Raw genomic sequence first — 11,211 nt, 5'->3', positions numbered from 1 at the left:
GGGAAAGGATTTACATATATGCCAGGACCTTATCAGAGACAGGCAATCTCGAGCCAACTCCCCTAGGCATTGGAGCGTCACAAGTCACTGATCTACCGCGCCAATAGCATCATTCCTACAGTCCGTCTGTTACTGTTACTACACACAGTTACAGTCCGTCTGTTACCACACACAGTTACAGTCCGTCTGTTACCACACACAATTACAGTCCGTCTGTTACTACACACAGTTACAGTCGATCTGTTAATACACATCGTTACAGTCCGTCTTTTACTACACTAAGTTACCGTCCGTCTGTTACTACACACAGTTACAGTCCGTCTGTTACTACACTAAGTTACAGTCGATCTGTTAATACACATAGTTACAGTCCGTCTGTTACTACACTAAGTTACAGTCGATCTGTTAATACACACAGTTACAGTCCGTCTGTTACCACACACAGTTACAGTCCGTCTGTTACTACACTAAATTACAGTCCGTCTGTTATTACACACAGTTACAGTCCGTCTGTTACGACACACAGTTACAGTCCATCTGTTACTACACTAAATTACAGTCCGTCTGTTACTACACACAGTTACAGTCCGTCTGTTACTACACTAAGTTACCGTCCGTCTGTTACCACACACAGTTACAGTCTGTTACTACACACAGTTACAGTTCATCTGTTACTACACTAAATTACAGTCCGTCTGTTATTACACACAGTTACAGTCCGTCTGTTACTACACACAGTTACAGTCCATCTGTTACTACACTAAATTACAGTCCGTCTGTTATTACACACAGTTACAGTCCGTCTGTTACTACACTAAGTTACCGTCCGTCTGTTACCACACACAGTTACAGTCTGTTACTACACACAGTTACAGTCCGTCTGTTACTACACTAAGTTACAGTCCGTCTGTTACTACACACAGTTACAGTCCGTCTGTTACTACATACAGTTACAGTCCGTCTGTTACTACACACAGTTACAGTCCGTCTGTTACTACACACAGTTACAGTCCGTCTGTTATTACACTAAGTTACAGTCCGTCTGTTACTACACACAGTTACAGTCCGTCTGTTACTACATACAGTTACAGTCCGTCTGTTACTACACTAAATTACAGTCCGTCTGTTACTACACACAGTTACAATCTGTTACTACACACAGTTACAGTCCGTCTGTTACTACACACAGTTACAGTCCGTCTGTTATTACACTAAGTTACAGTCCGTCTGTTACTACACTAAGTTTCAACAGCAACACAAAGCAAACCAAAGCGCTACTCTGTTGCCGGTGGCCTCCTCAAGTGACAGGAGAGAGTTTAGTGTGTTCACCTAGCTGAGAGCTGAGAGAATAGGGTTGACAATAGTTTTACAGTTCATTGTTGTATATAGTAGGGCTGTCAATCGATTAAAATATTTTATCGCGATTAATCGCATGATTGTCCATAGTTAATCGCGATTAATCACACATTTTCTTATCTGTTTAAAATGTAACTTAAAGGGAGATCAATCAATCAATCAATCAATCAATCAGAAATCAATTAACAACACAAATCAATGACAGATTTTGTCCAGAAACCCTCACAGGTACTGCAGTTAGCATAAAACAATATGCTCCAATCATAACATGGCAAACTGCAGCCCAACAGGCAACAACAGCTGTCAGTGTGTCAGTGTGCTGACTTGACTATGACTTGCCCCAAACGGCATGTGATTATCATAAAGTGGGCATGTTTGTAAAGGGGAGACTCTTGGGTACCCATAGAACCCATTTACATTCACTGATCTGGAGGTCAGAGGACCCCTTTAAAAATGGCCATGGCAGTTTTTCCTCGCTAAAATTTAATATAAGTTTGGAGCGTTATTTAGTCTCCTTCGCAACAAGCGAATGGATTCCTCAGATTTTCTAGTATCTTCACTCTAGCTTTAAACTGAGCCCTCTACACCCTGAAAATCGCATGTGGCGTTAAATAAATTAGTGGCATTAAAGCAAATTTGCATTAACGCGTTATTGTTCCATATATTTCTTTCTAATTTCTAATGGTTCACAATGTATAGGGAGATTGGGCAACATATCCTTAAGTAATTCCAGTAATATCCCCTCTTAATTACAGAAGTACCAGAGTAAGGGGAGTGACAGTAAATCATTTGTGGTTAAATATAATTTTACAATGTCCACAAAGATTTCAAACACATTCTTTAAGTTATAGCACTGATTTGATAATCCTATAGAGTGTAACTGTCAAATAATTTACATATTAGTCACAGGCTTTTAGCCACAAAGATGTCAGCCTAACACACTTGCCAGTTCCACATTCAGGGAAAATGGCACAGCATGACATTTTGATTGAAATTGGACAGAGAGCAAAGGCAAGAGCTGTTCTCTAGTCTTTTAATTCACATGACTTGCCTAATGTCATTGTGACAGAATCTTAAAGAGTGGGTTAGACAGTGATCCAATCCCATGCTACTTCAAAGGCTATATTGTCCCTTTGATGTTGAAAATCAACTTTAAAGGAGAATATAATTATATAAGTCAGACGATTCAAATTCACAAAACTCTCATGATGGTACAGGACAAGGGAACTAATGAAATCCAACTTGTCTGAGTTCCTCAAGTGGCGATTCATTTGTGTTGAGTTATACATAGAGAGATTAGCATGCTGTGTAGCAGTTCCCATGTGGATTTATGGTTGCGTCAGCATCTTGGTCCATTTGTCCAACTCTTTACCCTTGGTCACATGGTTGTCATCTAGTCTCATCCAGCATGAATTGGCACTGTTGATCGCTGAGTAAGAATATTCACTGACCATAGATCATTCTTATTTTCAATTAAAGGCTGGCCCACACTAAAAGATTTTTCAAATCTTAACAGATTTTGAAAATGTGAGAGACCCCTCACATAACGACATGTTATGTTCAATTTAACAGTTTTGTTCCTATAGTGTGTGATGAGCAACGATTTGGCCAAAACAGCACACCCCCCACTAACAGATTCATTCATGAACAACAAGAGTCACAACTAAAAAAAATCTCTGAAATCTTGCAAAATCTCAATCAAACGTGACTTTAGTACATACAAACATGGCGGACAACGGTCAGGAAGAATTAGCAATGTTAGTTTTTGCACTAGTTTGAACTTGTTTGAAGGATGGATGAAGTCATGGAGACATGTTAAATAAACACTTTTGTTGTTGCCACAAATTAACAAGTTGCTCCTCCATTTCTGAGCTCCATCTTACTACTACTTTATGCTTCGCGTTTTACATTAGCTCATGCATTAGCCGCTGCCGAAATGACGGCGGTGGTTGTCCTTCTACTTTAGTCAGCTTGGTTCCCAATTGGCTATCGTTCTTTCCCATGTGACTGCGTCCTTGGCTGTGTTTAGGGTTCCTCACATACAACAGGATATCAGATTGTAAATACTGAACATGTTTAATATTTGAAATGGGTGAGGCCAGGACTTCTGGGCCGATCAGGAGATGTCAAAAACACTCTTAACATACCTCACACAACAGTGATATCTGGAAAGATCATCTTCTGAACAATCAAAAAAATCGGAGCTTTGCTGGCAATTGTCGGGAGGGGGGGATCGGCTTGATTCTCGTGTAGTTATTTTAGTTCTGACACATGTTGCTGAGTAATTTTAACATACTCCAGCTTTCGTGCAAATATGCACAATAGCGAGCCTTTCTTCTTTTCTTGGTAAAGCACAGGAGTCTAGTTGATTACATTGACATCCTGCCAACCACTTCCTGCTTGCTGTGAGCTTGTCTGATGATTTAGTCCAGCTTATTTTAAAATGTAATCTTTTAAGAAATGCTCGCCACAAGGCGTTTTCAGAAAGCCGTATGATAGCAGACACTACAGTCTCTTTCTCCGTCCGTCTGTCTCAGTGTGAATATGAAGAGGTCATTCATAGCCACTGTTTATACTGGAGGGCTGTGTAAAACAAACATTGCTGCCACAAATCCAAACAATCCAGCGCCCAAAATGCACAAAAAGCTTCCAACACTTCGCAATGGGAAGTGCCCTGCACGCCGTCTGCAAGATGGAACACAAAATCACAAAATGGGTCAGCAGCGTTGGCATCATGACGTTCAAGGGGCACATCGCCGATCAGCGAGGACCAAATTAAAGCCATGAAATATGGAGCCATACTGTTATCTGCGCACTAACTTCTTTAAAGTCAGCTTTTAAAGGAGAATTGAGATATAGAGGGGTTATAAAATGTAATTTTTGAAGTGCAGGACAATCTTAAAAATGGGATATTTCACATTCGGGATAAGATGTTATCTTCACTCAAATTAAATTAGGCCGCACATATCACTGCAAAAGAAAAAAAGGAGTCCACAGACAGTTTAATTTTTGCTGACAGGCAGGAAACTTCGTTCACGCTTTGCTCAGTCTGCTTTTAATGACATGTAAAGATCAGGCTATTCAACTATTCAGGATGTTTTTAATGCTTTTCTGCAAACAAAACTGCTGTGATCACCAAATCAGCCAAATACAACTTGCTGTATTTTTAAAAAATTCATCTGCAAACTGTTATGAGAGGCTAAACTCATGAGACCACACCTGTTGACCCTTGAATGCCAACTCTTGTGTTTAGCAGTGACAAAAGAGAGAGAGGGTGCTGTAAAGTAGCCACAAGAAGCCCCTTTTTGATGTTAACCCTGCCCTGACCCCTTTGTTGGGGCCCTAACCATTTCACAGGAAGATCCAAACGCTTTAAAAGCACAATACAGGACGAAGGGCCACCACTGACTTGCTAGAAGCCCCAATAAAACAGGGTGACCTGGAGGCTAATTGAGAGCCTGTGGTTGGGAAGAAATTAAAGGCATCTGGTGTATCACCACAGATAGGAAATGAAGCTGCTCTTTAATTAGAGCCTGCATTAAAGGCACAAAGAAAGTATGCATTTCACTACTGTCGGTACAGGTGTCAAGGTTCATTATTTGTCATTTGTCAATTCCAGCAAAGCAGTCATTGGCAATGAAAATCTTTGGTCTCATCAATTCTCATAAAACATGTATATATAAAAGGGGAAATCACACAAGTAAATGTAAAAACAAAATGATAATCTAAGGCATTAAATAGTGCAGTTCAAATAAATATAAACATAAGTAAATATAGAATAGTATTGTAAATGTAAATTTGTTGACGACAGTATTTCAAATGGGAGAACTGAATGTAAACAGGATGTAGTATGTATATGTATGATGAGAAGTAAGATATGTACACATAGGTGTAAACAGTATGTAATAATGAGACAGGAATGTAGTATGTATTGAGAAGTAATAAATTAATCTATATAATTTTTTTTTTTTATGTGTTGTGTTAATGTTGACATCCCTAATATATATATATATATATACAGTATATATATATATATATATATATATATATATATATTAGGGCTGTCAACATTAACGCGATAATAACGCGTTAGCTCAAATTTGTTTTAACGCCACTAATTTCTTTAACACATTAGCACAATCAATCTTTCGGAGGTTGTAGTGGGCTCAGTTTTAACGCTATATACTGCTATCATGAAACTAGAACACCTGAGGAATCCATTGATACCAACCATGTCATACTAGCTTGTCGCGAAAATGCTAAATGTTGGCGAGGAAAAACTAGTATGGTAGTACTATGCTAGTATTTTCAAAGGGGTCCCTTGACCTCTGACCTCCAGATCAGTGAATGTAAATGGGTTCTATGGGTACCCACGAGTCTCCCATTTACAGACATGCCCACTTTATGATAATCACATGCATGTCACAAGTCATAGTCAAGTCAGCACACTGACACACTAACAGCTGTTGTTGCCTGTTGGGCTGCAGTTTGACATGTTATGATTGGAGCATATTGTTTTATGCTAAATGCAGTACCTGTGAGGGTTTCTGGACAATATCTGTCATTGTTTTGTGTTGTTAATTGATTTCCAATAATAAATATATACATACATATTTGCATATAGCAGCATATTTATCCACTCCCATGTTGATAAGAGTATTAAATATTTGACAAATCTCCCTTTAAGGTACATTTTGAACAGATACAAAATTTAAGAATATATACATATATATATATATATATATACACAGAGGTGTAACAGTTTGTAAAACAGTATGTAAAGTATATAAGGTAAATAAAGGTAATGTGACACATTAGGAGAAACAGACTTTTACAGTATTGTGTGTAGGGTTGGTTTGTTAGAAAAAAAAGTTTTCCTTTCTTTCTTTCTTTCTTTCTTAGTCTAGTCTTTCTTAGTTAGTACTGTACTGCTGATGCTTTTGATGCTTCTGATGTATAATTAGTTGCATTAGTCTAACAGCAGGCCAACTCCCTTTTTTGTCGCTTTTTCATACGATTTTTTAGATTTGCATCATATCACAGCCCACACTAGGCCCATATGTTCCCACAATGTGAACAATAAATTCTGTACAGCCCGTGTTGTCGCCCTTCCCTCCGCTCAAATCCTACACTTGTGCTAAAATAGCACAGAAAAACAGAGGAGAGGGTGGCTAATTGCAAATAACCCAATATTTTGGAGTTCAAAGGCTGTGGTGGGTTTGAGTGATAATTTTGGCTGAAGCATCACCATAAACACTAATAAAATTAAGTGCGTCGGAGGGGAGGAGGGGGCGTGGCCAGGCGTCCCTTTGAACAGACCCTGTGATCAGTTCCCCCTCTCAATTAGCGTATTGTCCACTTGTCCTTTCAGCTGGGAGGGAGGGGGCAGTCTCCCCCCTAGCTTCCCTTTGAAGTGATTATCCCTTTATCTCAAGCCTGAGCGAGGAATATCTTGGGGGACAATGGCAAATTAAAGCCCATATGGAGAGAAGCGTGAATGTCTGTTTGTAGGCTCAGAGAGAAATAGAAAAAAAGAGCGATAGAGAAATAAATAGAGTGGAGAGAGAGAGAGAGAGAGAGAGAGAGAGGGGAAAAGAGTGGCAAATATCATCATTCTGTTTGCATGAGCTGAAGGCTGAGTGGAAGATGTCAAAACTCATTCAAAAAAGTAATTTAGGGCTTGTGCCTGAGCTGACACTTGTAGCAGAGACTTTAGAAGAGCTAAAGGAAAGAAGAGGGGGGGGGGGGGGGGAACACGGAGACGTAGGAATGAAGAGATAGAAGGATGAGCATGAAGAAGAGAGAGGAGTGCAGTTGTCAGCAGAATCAGATGGCGGTCAGGCAGACAGGCTTGAAGAAGATACAATTAAAGTGTGGAGTTAAGACGGGCTTTGAAGTTGGACATGGTGCATAACACCCTTAAAGTTTGAGACGCCAGCCATTCATCTGCTTGTTACGGCTCGTTAACACCATTCATTTTAAACGGCCCAATTTGAGAAAATAAACTTTAATTTCAACTTTGGGAAAAGTCTAAATATATCAATATCACAACAATAATCAGGTGAAAATAAAAACGGAGTGGTCATCTTTTGAAATGTGAGTGAGGGATTTGCTAAAGAAGTTGTGGGGGTGTGGGTGACCGCGGAGGATGAATAATTACTTTCTCATCCCACTCTCCCTCTTTTTTCTTACAATCCTGTTTTTCGGTGGCTTAAAAGTTTAATAATGTATAGAAACAATGTCTGTGATGCTCGGCCTAATCCGGTTTGGCTTGGCAAACCTTTGTGGTAACTGAAACCCTATCTGATGTGAGCAAATGTTTGCCAAGCCAGCATGTAAAGACAGAGAATCTGTCTTTCCTCTGGGCAAGATAATATGTGCAGCTGAAAAAGAATATGAAACAACAACCTTCTGCACAGCGCCTCATTGCATCAATGCATAGAATGGAAAACATTTGTTTTTTTTTATCACAAATTGTATTTAAAGTGTAATAACTATTGTTAGCCAGGCCATAGTAGTAGTCATAGGCCATATAGGCGGTCGCCTAGGGTGCCATCTTCTGGGGCCCTCTAAAAATTTTTTAATTTAAATTAAATTAAAAAAGAAAAAAAATGCCGATGGGCACTCTTCATCATTTTCTGCATTGAGGTAACAAATGAACAAATAAAGAAATACACTTTTCACCCCTGTAACTCTCATTGTAGTGAAACTGACTAAACATTTTTAAGCCAACAATATCAGGGACCAATTGTTTATTTATTTAATAATAAATACAGTTATTTATGAAAATAAAAATCTTAATTTTTTGTCTTAAAACCATTGTGATGTCTGATGTGTGTTATGGTTTACAGGGCTTGAGTGAGGGTTTTGGGTGGGTTGAACCCTAACCCTAGTCCTAACCACTGTCAGTGGCAAGAGGGCGGGGTGGGGGGGGGGGCTAGATCCGGCCTTGTTGTTAACACGCTATACATAATCTAGTGATGTATGCTGTCATCCTGCACTGAATGCTCTGTATAACTGTGTCAGTTGTCAATTTCATGTGTATTCATGATGTTTATCAATTTATTATGCTCGACACATCAAGTGATTCTTCTTCTGATTGCAAAAGCGAGAGTGTTAACTTTGAGCTCCATTAGCCATCCTTAATGATGTAGAAAAATGCTTATGAAGCAACGGTCAGGCCTATTAGAGGCTGAACAAAATATGTTACAGGCCAGCGTTGGTTTAAAGTGACAACGGCTAACTGGCCGAGGCTCAGCCCGACAGCAAATCCATGTACTGATACGGCAAATGAAATAGCCCTATTGATCAAATGATCCAGTATTTAGCTGTTCTGGACAAGACAGCAGCAAGAGACAACAGTGACACCATTAAACCAACAGACAGACGTGACAGTGGTTCATTGTTTGATTTACAATCATTACAGCCAGCCGTTATGATATCAACATATCCACATCCTGCCATTTCAGAAACGCTCCAACAGAAAAGTGCGGGTGATTGCTGTGTCCATACACAGTGTCAGATTCTGTGGCAAAAACCAAACAATTCCGTGTGTGGTTAGCACTAACCAGACAAGTATTTCATCACCTGTGTGAATTGATGCACAGGATTTGTTATCATTGTTTTCTATCCACATGTTGCGTCTCGCCTCTAGCTGCTTCCTTCTGTTTGTCACAAAGCATTTCACTGGGAACAGCAACAAAACTCGCAATCACAGGATTTGCGGTCGATGGGAGCATAAATTCAAAAGGGTGGTCAAAGTAATGCAAACATCACATGAAAGGAGACCCTAACCTTGAAGTGAGTGGACTGTGATTAGAAAGGCAGCTACACAGGCAAATTAAGCTGAATGACAATTAGCAGTATGTGTCAGCTTTAAAAGAACGTCAGAGTGAAAACTGACACTATTATATGTGAATTTTCAAAGTAGTTATCAGTTCCAAAGCTGCAAAATAGTTGGTCTCTGGATTAAAAAGGCTACTGTTAAAACAGTAAAAATGTACAAAAAAGAAAAAGGCTTGAAGGGTCTCAAATATATCGCCATAGTATTAAAAAATTAGACAAACAAGGGGCAAATCAAGGTAACAATATTGTTGATACTGGACGATTCTACAAAACCCAGGATTATGTTCTCTAATCTAAACTCCACTTCCGTAGTTATTTTAAGCCAAACCAGGATCTTTTTGTAAGCCGAACTAAGTAGTTTTCTTGCCTAAAACTAACAAAGTAGTTTTGTTGCCTAATCCTAACCAAGTTGATCTTTTCCTAAACCTAACTCAGTAGCTCTCATGCCTAAACCTAATGAAGTAGTTTCCTGTGAAGGTGTAAGTTTATTTTGAAAAGACTGTATGCATGTAACGAGCGGAAACCGACACATGTTGCTGGACATTTCGTAAGAAAACAAACAAAAAACGAGAAATAACTTTCTCCCAAGATATAATACGAACTGTTGTATAAGAATATGTTGCATCAGGTGCAGTTCTGTGACAGAACACAAACTCTGGTTTGCAAACTGGACTCGCTACACGCCATTCACCAATTCAACCTGCACAACCTTACTTTCCACCTTGCTACATAAAAGCACACTGCTTCCTGCATTGGCACTAAATTGTGGCAGCGGACATAAATTGTGCGTGTGTGTGAAATTCCTTGGGATACTTGCTTAAACAACCAAAACGTCAAACTGGGCAATGCCATGGCTGATAAAGCAGGAAACATCGGCATGTAAAATACTTTTCTATCCCCCAACAGCTTCTGTTGAGTTCTTGGAATTTCTTTCCAATTAAATACAATTTCCAATTGTATTGCTGTACCAAAGAGTATTTTTGTTTGTGAGAGTTCAGCAAAGTTCTTCTAATCTAGAAACAGATACCGGTATTTAGTGTATCAGAGCTCAGATATGTAGAAACATGAGTGTCTGATTATCACACATACAGATGCAAATGGCCTCAATGAAACCAGATGGAAAAAATATGCTTATCATAAAAATCCATAACATTATAGCTGTCAACTGGATGTTTTGGCATGAGATGATTACTTGCCAATCATGTATAGTGATGGTGGGTTGTGTTTATTTATACTAAATGTTACAGTGTGTGTATGACTCGCTCTGCTCCGCCAGCTTCTAATTGATTGGATTCTAGAACAGCTCTCCTATTGATTGTTTAAAACATGACTCCTTAACATAAAACATGCTTATTCATACACATTACACATATATTCTTTCATTTTTTTCCTGATGCTTTCGCTGTGTATACAGTATGTGTAGGCTAATATGCATGAAAGTAGCATGTGCATGAGGGATGGTGAGGTTTTGCAGTGCTTTACTATGTATAGTCTGTAGGCCTACAGTAAATCTAACTCAACAGACGTAACAGCAAATTCAAAGTCAAGGAACACAACAACGGCAAGACTGCCTGAATTTTGCAAGAAAGTTAACTAGTATTTATCTCTCATGGTTTTGGGGTGAGTCATACACTTTTAAGGCCGTGCCTCACACTCTGAAAGTCCCCAAGAGTATCTCATACTAAATCAGGCACTGCAATTACGAAACAAATCGGCCTAAAATTAAAATAAAATTGTGATTTTCATATTGTGCAAGATTTTTTGTGGAAAACAAACTTTTTGAAGCTTTAAGCAAGAAGCCCTCAGTTAGCACATTGCTAGATTCATGGTTTTCACATGAATATGACGTAGATTTGTAAGTTATTTGTAAGCAAAACAATGAGATAACAATGTAGGCAAAGCAACACCAATTACTTTCTTAGAGTTATGCCTACCAGACACTAGGAGACTTTGAAAAGACTTTTAAAAGACTGAAGTCCGACACCCTCGCACATCTAAAGACAATGTGTC

This window comes from Sebastes fasciatus, chromosome 3, assembly GCF_043250625.1.
Source record: "Sebastes fasciatus isolate fSebFas1 chromosome 3, fSebFas1.pri, whole genome shotgun sequence".
NCBI classification, from domain to species: domain Eukaryota; kingdom Metazoa; phylum Chordata; class Actinopteri; order Perciformes; family Sebastidae; genus Sebastes; species Sebastes fasciatus.
Note: the sequence above shows the minus strand (reverse complement) of the source record.